The sequence below is a fragment of the Lygodium microphyllum genome, chromosome 10 (assembly GCF_053477565.2).
Source record: "Lygodium microphyllum isolate KBCC chromosome 10, Lygodium_microphyllum_v1.1.10, whole genome shotgun sequence".
NCBI lineage: Eukaryota > Viridiplantae > Streptophyta > Polypodiopsida > Schizaeales > Lygodiaceae > Lygodium > Lygodium microphyllum.
The window spans coordinates 56,911,601-56,922,929 of NC_141144.1; positions in this window are offsets into that span (position 1 = coordinate 56,911,601).

An 11,329-nucleotide genomic window follows, 5' to 3' on the forward strand; every position below is an offset into this window, starting at 1 on the left:
TTTCTTTTAAATTTAGATTAAAAATATCTTTTGTAAATATAATCCTATAAATTTTACTAAATTTAATACCATTCTTTTGAACTATCGTGGTATCTTACATATTTTATAAGGTGGACCCCCTAGGTCTTTACTCCTCAAAGCCTCCTGTGCTCTAATATCATGTAGAAATTACACGGCACAATAAACAAAATCTAAGTAAGGAGTAGAGAACGCATAGAAAATATGAGAAGAATAGAATTTGCTTTTAAAAATTTGATACAAATATATCTCTATCCACCCATGTGCTTCCACTATGAAGCTTAGATAGCGGTCGAGATAGATGATAGGCAAAGAGCTTAAGGGTAGCTAGAAGAACTATGACTTGGTGAGAGATATATTGACGATGGCTTTGGAGAGGTCTTCCTTTTATAGCCTTGGAAGGTAGTTTGGTTGACCTATCTGACCATATTATGAACCCTCCTTGGTCAACTAGGGAATATTTTCTTTATCGTCAGCCAAGGATCCTTGATAACTCCCACACTTGATAACTTGATGCATTGTACCTCGAGTTGCTACCAATATAACTATCTATTGAGAATGGATTTTTAAGTTGGGATTGAAGTGCCAAAATACCTGAGACCCATAAAAGAGGTATTTTTGGTGTAAAATGAAATAGTTGTGGATTAAGGAGTTGGAGTTTTTCTAAATGCATTTTGATGCTAGGAATCCCATGCAAGTATATTTTCATTAATTAGAGTTTTTTTGACCTCCCATTTAATGGCCACACGGTGTGGTGTTATGAAGTAACTACTAGATCAGAAAGTCGAAAAGCATGTGATAGAGGCCAAGGTAATAGATTTCAATGCTGAAAGCTGCTTGTCTAGTCGGATTGCAATTTCGAGATCATCTACCCCCTCAACTGGATTGGAACCACTTTGCTTAAGTGTGACAATGCCAAATGAACTAGATAAGTGGTAGCTTAGTGGTAATATTGATTAAAGAAGACCAAAACTTCAAGAAATCAAATGACATGGGGGGAAGGGTATATTTTTTTCAGTGCCTCCTTCATTGCCCCAAAATGGTATTTTTTAGTCTACAATGATTCTCTCTCTGCTTTTGGGCATTCGATCTACTAATTTTTTGCTCTCCATCACTCCAATCTGTATGAGAAATAGTGTAGCATTTAACAAAATCAAATTTCAAACTTTCTCTCTCCTCTTTCTCTCGCTATAAACGTGGTTCATATGGGCTGAGAGGGGGAATTGCTATTACTTCATATGATGGAATGCAAGGGATACATCAAGAAAGCACCAAGGAAGTGTTAGTAGTTGTAAAGGAGTGTTAATGGCTTCTTGTTCTCAAAAATTGATGGAATGCGTATGCGATTTTGTGTAAATGGGATTCCTCTTGATTTTATGATGCATATTGATTTCCTATGGTTTAATTTGGTTTCTAGTGTTTGAAAATGGTCCATTCTATTAGAAATATCAACATGAATAGCAAGTCTTAATCATTCATTCAAAACAAATAAAACACGAAAGACACACAAAAGTGCAATTTTATACTGAATTGTTAATTTTATGAGTTCTTGAATCTTAGTATTCTTAAGTGTTTCACATTTAAAAATACATAAAAACCAAAATTTTATTTACAAATGTCTATAAAAAATAGAGAGAAAATGGATTTTAATTTAGAAAAAATTAAATATCATGCATGAAAATTTTATAAAAAATTAGGCCTATGTCTGTGCAAGTATAATAGCAGTAGGGCGTGAAGATTTGCCTCAACTTACTCCCAATTTTATATTTTATTATGTATTTATTGCTTACATGATGAAGAAATATACATGGAAACATTTTTTAACCTAACCATCGCAAGCAAAATCCTAAATGATAGGAAGAGATGGGGTTTTATGTGCTAAATATGGTTCAAAATTAGATTTTTTTGCTATAGTTTTCATAAATGTGCATCAAAAATTTGCATTCCTTTTGATGCAATCAAGCCAAGCAGAGACATCAGTGAATACTTCTTCTGGTAGTGAATCGAAGCCATAATAGATAATATCAGTTATTTTCCTTCAAATTTGAAATTTTGTGCCAAAATGTAAAAGGGATCTAATAATACCAAGTTACAATAGTTTCAAATGGAGCATGGGATGCAAAAGATCAATGCATTGATTGTGCAATGCATTGCCTTTACTTTTGAGTCCCCCTTGGGTTACGATCTTCCCCTTATTCAATGGTGGTACATTGAATGATGTATTGATGTGGGGTCATTTCAAGGAATGTAGATATAGAAGAACAATCGAGCACCTACGCAAGCCATCTATGGGATTCAACCCTAATCCTAACAAGGTTCCCAATGCAGAGGAGAAAGCTAGGATTGTGGGTGTTATCAATAATATACCAAACATTATTCATGCACTAGTGGATGGGATGAAGGCCTTGTGTAGTGCTGCCATCATCCATTTAGACTTGCATGCCAAGAATATGGTACTAGACTTTACCAAAGCGAATATCCCTAGGGTTGGCATCATAGACTGGGTCTAATGCTCATTTTTGGCATGACAAGACTAGTAATCAGCTCTGGTGGTCGAAATGGTCCCATGCACGTCATACATGAGTGTCGATGGAAAGGAGCTTTGGAAAGGAGAAGAAGACCTTGGATTGCACGGGAGATCTATGACTCACTATGACAGCCTGCCTATAGCAAGGAGTCTGATGTGTATGCAATTGACTGGCTCATCATCTGTCTTGTTGAGTTTTGGTGCATAGGCCTAAACTTGTGGTTGTGCAAGAAGCCTAGGGATGCCCAAGATGAAGTGATCATGATTTTGATAGAGTTAAAGAAGGCAAGTGATCTCATGTTGGTAGATGATAGGGCTACATGTATATCCTTTGCAAACCTGGACAATTTTTTGATGGTAGAGTGTGGGATTGATCTTACAAAGACACAGAGACCCCTTATAGAGCTTGGTCCTATCTTAGCTAACGCCTTTTGAGTTACTCGACTCTTACAATATCTACTTGCATTTTCTAAAACAATCTATCATTTTTGGAGTTTCCATGACATGTGAATCCAAATGTGTCTTGAAAAGATTGGCAACTTTGTAAAACTCTATACTCCATGGGAAGAGACTCATAATTTGTACCTATAGATTGAGTTAATTAAGTGCTTTTAATTTTTAGGAGTAATTATTCTAAGATTTCATGTCTATGTATCATTCATAATTTGTTTTGTATGATTGATAGTTTTTTCAAGTTTTAAAATTCACTATTTGCATTGTGTCATGTTTTATATCATGGTGAAAATCTATAAATTGTTTCTAGTTAGCAAATGTGAAACACTGGTGAGTATTCTAATGCATACACAAGGTTGATGAGTACGAATAATCATATCTTGATATTTACATCATAGAACACAATGCTTATCATAATGCACTTAATAAAGGTAACACTTAGAAAATTTCATAGTCACTAGAATCATTGAGAGATTTTTATGAACCTTTGATAGCTACTTTGCGATTAATTTCATGATAAACTTGGATATCAAATCATTAACCATATCACATTTAATCTCCATTGAACTAGTGTCATTATTTAGTAAGGTTTTTTAAAATGTGCAATGATGTATGTGTACATGTGTGTGTGTTTGTGTGTGTGTTATTCCTTGCAAATAAGATGCTTTAATCTAAAAGCTTGAAACCAAACTTTTATGGGTCGTAGTTAAGTTGGTAATGGTCTATATGTTTCTTTCAATTTCAAGTTATATTTGGTTTTTTGTGCAATTGGTACAACATGCGCAAGGATGTGTATGTGCACACATTTAAGGGTGTTGTTCCTTGTTGCAAACAAGGTGATTTAATCTAAAGGTTTGAAACCAATCTTTTATGGGCCATGGTTAAGTTGGTAATGGTTTATATGTTTCTTTAAAGTCCAAGTTATATTTGGATTTATGTGCAATTGGTAAAAAATGTGATCATGTGTATGTACACGTGTGTGTGTGTGTGTGTGTGTGTGTGTGTGTGTGTGTGTGTTGTTTCTTGCAAACAAGTTGTTTTAATCTAAAAGCTTAAAACCAATATTTTGTGAGTCGTAGTTAAGTGGTAATGGTTTGTATGTTTCTTTGATTTTCAAGTTATATTTGGATTTATGTGCAATCGGTATTCTTTAAAAGTTGATATAATTTTGTAGTAGCATTGTGAAGAAACAAAATCTTAGGTATTGTTTTGTGTGTGTTTTTGCAAGCATGAGTAGATTAATTTTTTAAAAAAATTGTGAGGTTTCAAAGGGAGATATTGTTGCATTTTTTGGCCATCTAATAAATACCCCTACAACCACAAATGTTATTAATGATTTTTCACAAACATCAACAAATCAATGAGGTACATCTATTCTTGGAAATGAAGCAAATAATGAGACTAAAACACCTTATGAAATAGCATGAAATAAATAAATTTATGCCACTACTAGTGTTGGAGTAGTTGAAACACAAGTTATACCAATTGTACAAAATGCTCCATGTCAACCTATACAAACAAATGAAGAAGAGATGTCAAGTTCCTTGAAAAGCACACAAGCTAGTGAGAAGAAAAATAAAAGAATTTGGAGCCTTGCAAAGCATACATTTCAGCTAGATTGGGTTACTAAATTTCCATTCATTGAGCCAGTTATACCAGCAGATGATTCTACTCCAAAAAAGGCTCGATGTATTAGTTGCTCATGTAAAAAGGGAATTAATTACACACTTTAGCTCAAAATTGACACTATAGAGAAGCATGTAGACAAGGTATATCAAGAGATGGCAAAGGGTTTAATAGAGGGTAGAAAATTATTGAAGCATGTGAATAGAAGGTGGATCATCTTGTACTTTCTAGCTAGGAGATTATTAGAGGAGTACCCATCTTAGCAAGTCTCATGGATACATTGGTAGCTTAGAACTTGAAGGAGACTGACATGGCATTAGAGCTTTTAACAGCTTTGAAAAATCTAGAGACATTACTTACATTGATAGGTATTTCAATATTTTTGGAGTCAATATACTACTTGTACTTTTTTTTTCTAATTTTGATATGTAATATTTTGTATCTTTGTTTTATAGGAATTGTTCCTCTACTTGAGGTGCTTAATGCCCTTGTGAAGCTTGCTAAAAAGAGAACAATGTATAAGACTAAATATATCAATATTTGTAAGATGGTATGCTTGGCATTAGATTCTTTTTATGTATATATGAATCATCCTTTGCACAGAGAGAGATTCAAAAGATGGCATGAGATCATGAACTTTCAATCAAAACCTAGCAAGGGATTTTTAAATATAAACAGAAATGGTACAATATGCATCAAAGTACATTCAAGGTTGGTATATCTTTATGTCTCTAGGAAGTGAGTTCGAGGATGGCTTGTTATAGAAGATAGCTTGTAAAGATGGAAACTTTTAATAATGTAGTGGAGAATGTTAAAATCACATTAGCACAAGTTGCATAGTCTCTGTAACGATCTCCAAGAGATGAACTATTGGAGGCAGTGTCAATAGTTTATCCATAATTTTGGAACCATCAACAAGATATGCGTGCTCTTCAAGCAGATTTCAAGAAAAGATTTCATGTTCATAAAGATCACTTTGGGAAAATGTTACAATTGCAAGGGTTTGATGTAACCTTCTCCATAATAGATGGAGATGAACTTTTGCAACAATCACAATGCTTTGGAGAGACAATATTAGTCAATACTTAGAGAAATCAATCAGATATCAAGACAGGGTCAACATCAGTACCATCACCATCATTAACAAAAATACATGAAAATAATGAAGTTCCTAGTACTAATGGATGGCAAGCCGAAGATAATCAAGTTGCTCTTTGTGTAATCAACTTGAATGGTGAAGCTTTTGTATAGACAATCCAAGTGAATGTTGTACTGTGGCTCATCGGCACATTATTTATAGGTATTTTCTCATAGGAAACTTGAGCTTTAATCAATGTTTATTGACTTGATTTACCTTGCTTTAGTTGTACTATTTTCTTTGCAATAACATGATCATTGGTTGAGTTATCTTTCATTCAATGTTCTTTTAACATTATTATTAAGACAACTTTACCATCTTGAGTTCAAAAATAACACTTTAAACCTTTTATTACATGATTATTTTCATAAAAAATATTCGCCAACCGATTATAGGATATCAAATTTGGTTTAGAGAACAATATTCCACATTTTTAAAAGTTTAAAATACAAATTTTGCCACATAATCTATAATATGAAAGTATACATTGGCTCTTAAAATCATCTATGCTCATGAATGTTGAGGGGAGGAGAGTGATGGCATGCATGAGAGAATTGTGTCAACATGTATTTATGCACAACATTCTAGACTACTAGAAAAACATATAAAAGGGAGGAAAAGACTATGTGGTCATATTCTTGCACGAGAATTTCTCTATACTTACAATGGCTGATCAATTTTCTAGTCAATGGATGATGGACATTATACGTGCATATATGTTACATAGACAGTCGGATGCATGCAAGGCAGTCAAGAGTCGCACTGCAAAGCTTGAGCAATTGGATGCAGAGGATTGGTAGAGACTGAGGGAGAAGGCCATACACTACAAGATACAACCACATATCAATGATTAAAGCAATGAAAATTTTCATTAAAAATTTATCCCCATCGTTGCTAAAAGCATCAATATATACATCTCTACAGATCTATCGCTATTCGCATCACTATCTGTGTCACTATTTATATCACAAAAGTGATGTAAATAGCAACACTTTTTGACACATATATCGACATGAATAGTGACACATGCAGTAAATTATGATATTAATAGCAATGGTTATAGGGAAAAAAAAAGCTAGGTAGAAGGGAAACATCAGTATGTTGCCCTACCACCTTCTAGCACCATGTGCTGACCATAAAGCAATTACATATTGAATACACAATCATCATCAAGACATGTGCAACATGGGATGTTGGAAAATAAGGATTCTTGATTAAACATTTAAATAAGTACAAGACTAATGATGACAACTTATAAAACTACATGGAATGATAGAGAGAATAGTCCAAAATAAACATGGAAATTTATCTATAAATATCACAAAATGGGAGTTCATACAAAGGATGAGAAATATATCTAAGGAATGCTACCTGAAAAGAGCTTCCATGGATTACATGGCCAAAAGAAAAAAATGATGTGTGCTCCATGAATCTAAGTGATTGCTAAAGCTCCTTGCCATCCAAGAGCTTGTCATGATGAAATGGAGCATCAAACAGACTTTGCAATATAAACAAGTAGAGATTAATCTACAATATATAATGCATCACAAAAAAGCTAATGATAGCAAACAAGAAAGATTCTTAACTTACTCGGTCACCATGCATATACAATCTATTGATGAGTGTAGCGAGACTGTGTCTCTCTACATATCGAGCCTCCAAACATGTGGGATCATGGTTTGTGATGGAGTGTTGCAAAGAAAACAAAGTAGCATTGTTAAAAACAAGGTTATAAGTGATATTTCAAATAAGAAAGTGTGAAGAACCAATAGAAAAATTACAAAATTCTCCAAATAAGTTCTATGGCTGCCACTCCCTAGATGATCCATGACCCTATTGAGAAGTAAGCATGTGAACTCTCCTTATAGTGGAGAGGATAAGGGTAGCTAGCTGTAAATGAAGTGGAGGACAGTGGAGCAAGGGGAAAAACTTAACCCTAACTTCTCTAGAGGCTATATAAACTGCCTAAAGGTCACTCTCACAGTTGAGGAGAGTGTGCTTGTTTTACCTTTGAACAACTTACTAGGCAAGATCTTATTCTTGTACTTGAGCTCTCTCTCTCCCTCTTGTGCACACTCTTTCATGCTTCCAACTTTGATTTGTCACATGGTATCAGAGCCATCTCTGATCCTTCAGCTTTCCTTAACCTCTAAACACAACAAAGTGCACAAGAAGAAACCTTGTATTCTCATTTACCCTCATTTCCACCATAGGCAACTTGACCCACCTCTGTTGGAGGATGTAGGTGTTGAGATATCGAGCTCCACTCGTGATACGCCAGGGTGACCGTTGTGTATTTATGTCACCGACTTGTCAGTTGCAGACGCGGTTGGTACACCGCCCATGAATAATAGCTACATGATAGCTATCCTTATCTACTCTAGTTCGTGGCTCAGTTAGTATGCCACCTTAGTTAGTTGAGTTTGGTTTTGAGACCCATATCTAGGGTTCTTCTATTTCTTTGTACTAGAGTTCTTTTGGCTTACACAACTAAGAAGAGAAAAACTGTTTTCAGCCTCTACCCTTGTGTGTCTTCCCCCATTGTGCAAGCAAGAAAGCTTCAAGCGAGACTCCTTCCTTCTCTCCCACAATTTTGACATGGTATCAGAGCCTTGTTCGTGGTAAGGAGCTCAAGAAAGCAAGCCAAGCTCGCAGTGTTCTGGTAAGAGGAGCAATGTTGCTTTCATTTTCTGTTTTGGGAGCAGATCTCTGCAACCTTGTTTTTTTTATTTGAGGCCATTTCGGGGCCTATTTTGGAGGCGGAAGTTTTTTGCACGCACTCAGGAAAAGGCCCAGTTTTATACTGTGCAGCCACTGTTCTACAGGTCGGTGAATAGTTACTGTAAAAATTGCATTGTATGCTTGTGCGCAGAGACGTTGGGAGTTACAGAATCATCCTTGTTGCCTGTTGATGCAAAATTGTCACTAGGAAGTGACTGTGTGGTCAAATACCACTTTTGCCAGTTTTGCAGATTTTTCCTTGTGAGGGTGAAGCTGTGGTTTTTGCAGTGACAGAATTTTTTGCAGTCTTTTGTAATGGCATCTGATTCTCTTTCACAGATTGTCACTGAAAAGCTTGACAAGAACAACTTCCAAGCATGGAAGTTTAGAATGACAAATTTCCTTATGGGAAAAGGATATTGGGAATTTGTTGCAGGAAATGAATAAGAACCAGTTCTTCCTGATGTTCCCAATCAACAGCAAATGCAGGCATTTAAAGCATGGCATGAGAGAGCCAGGAAAGTTATGTATTGGCTGTCTATCAGCATTTCAGACTCTATGATTGTGCATATTCAGGATGCAAGTACGCCAAATGATGCATGGGATACTTTGTCAAAAATGTATAGCACAAATATGCAAGCCAGGAAAATGCAGCTCAAGCAAGAGTTGCACAATGTGCAAAGAGAAAATATGAGCATCAACGACTACCACATGAAGGTGAAGAAGATTGCAGATGCACTTGCTTCCATTGGGTCACCAGTGGAAGATGATGATTTAGTTTCTGTGACCTTGAATGGTCTAGGAAAGGATTATGCACAGTTTCGGACATCCATTTCAGTTCGTGAAAGATTTCCTGACTTTGAGGAGTTGATTGCTCTTCTAATTTCTGAGGAGCAGAGAAATGGTGGTGCATCTTTTTCAGGAGGAACTTCAAAAGAACCTGTCTTCTACTCAAATGCTGGAAGAGGTAGAGGCAGAGGTAGAGGAGGTCGATTTGGAGGCTGTGGTAGAAATCAGAATATGCAGCAAACTCAAGAAAACCAGTCCTATGGAGGAGGACGTGGTAACTCTAGAGGCAGGGGGAGCCAAAGAGGTCGTGGTGGATGGCAAAGAGGCCAAAATGCAAACAGTAATGTTGAATGCTACTATTGTGGTAAAATGGGTCATATGGCTAAAGACTGCTATAAAAAGCAGAATGACATCATGAATGGAAAACTGCAACAAGGAAATTATGCATCCTCTAGTAGACAGGGTGATGACAGAAATGAGCATCTGTTTATGGTGCAGCACATGAACAATTCTGTGACAAGTGCAGAAGAAAGCAACGATGTATGGTATGTTGACTCAGGTGCATCAAACCATATGACAGGTCATGCAGAATGGATGGAGGATGCAAGGAAAATGGAAAAACCAGGATTTGTGGAGACTGGTGATGATACTACACATCCTATTGTGCAGATTGGAAAAATTCATTTGTCTATGCAGGATGGGAAAAAGAAATACTTGTCCAATGTATTTCATGTCCCGAATATCACCAAGAATCTGGTTTCTGTCGGTCAAATGGTTGAGCAGGGCTTGCAGGTCAGATTTAATCCTCATGGATGCTTTGTTGAGGATATGAAAAATAAAGGTCGCTTGATAGCAAAAGGAAAGAAGAAGGGCAGAATGTTTACATTGGATGCAGACATGTCTGAATTGAGTGCAGCAATGTTTGCACATGGGACCGGTGTAGTTGCAGATATTAATATATGGCATAAACGCATTGGTCATGTTAATGTACAGCGACTTAAATCAATGCACGCCCAAAATATTGTTGTAGGATTGCCAAAATTCAAGGTTGCAGAAATGCATAAGGTATGTGAAGCCTGTCAGTTTGGAAAACAGGCAAGGAAACCATTTCCTAGACATGTTCAAGAGAGTGAGAAGCCATTGGAATTAATCCACTCTGATGTGTGGACTACTAAAGCTGCATCTCTTGGAGGCTGTCATTATTTTGTCACTTTTATTGATGACTATAGCAGAAAAGTTTGGGTGTATTTTATGAAAAAGAAAAGTGAAGTTTTTGGGCATTTCAAAACCCTTAAAGCTATGGCTGAAAAAGAAACAGGTCTGCAAATAAAATGCCTAAGGTTAGATGGAGGGGGAGAGTACCTCTTAAATGAGTTTGCAAAGTTCTTGCAGGAGCATGGCATAAAGCAGCAATATTCATGCAGTTATACCCCACAACAAAATGGAATTGCAGAAAGGAAAAATAGGCATATTGGAGAGGTATCTCTTGCCATGCTCAATGAAAAAGACTTGCCAGATTTTTATTGGGCTGAAGCAGTTGCTACAGCAGTCTACATAATGAACAGGACTCCCACTGCAGCAATGCATGGAATGACTCCAGAGGAGAGGTATACTGGTAGGAAACCAGATATTTCTCATTTGAAAATTTTTGGTTGCATTGCCTATGTACATGTGTTAGATGAGTTGAGATCCAAGTTGGATCCAAAAGCTGAGAAGTGCATCTTTATTGGTTACTCTCTGCAGCAAAAAGGGTATAGATGCTATAACCCTTCTACTCGCAAGTTTACAGTGAGCAGAGATGCTGTTTTTGATGAGATGAGTAGCTGGTATAAACCAGTAAATGTGATTGATGATGTAGATGCACAAAATGGTAATGCTGCACAAAATTCACAGCAGCAGTCACAAAATATTAGTGGACCTGGAGCGTCCTCTAGTAGTGGTTCACATTCTTCACCATGGACATGCAGATTGAGATCAGGAGAATCTTCTCAAAGTAATGCAGATAGTGGTATGCAGGTATCACGAAAAGGAAAAGAGAAGGTTGACCAGTCCATGTT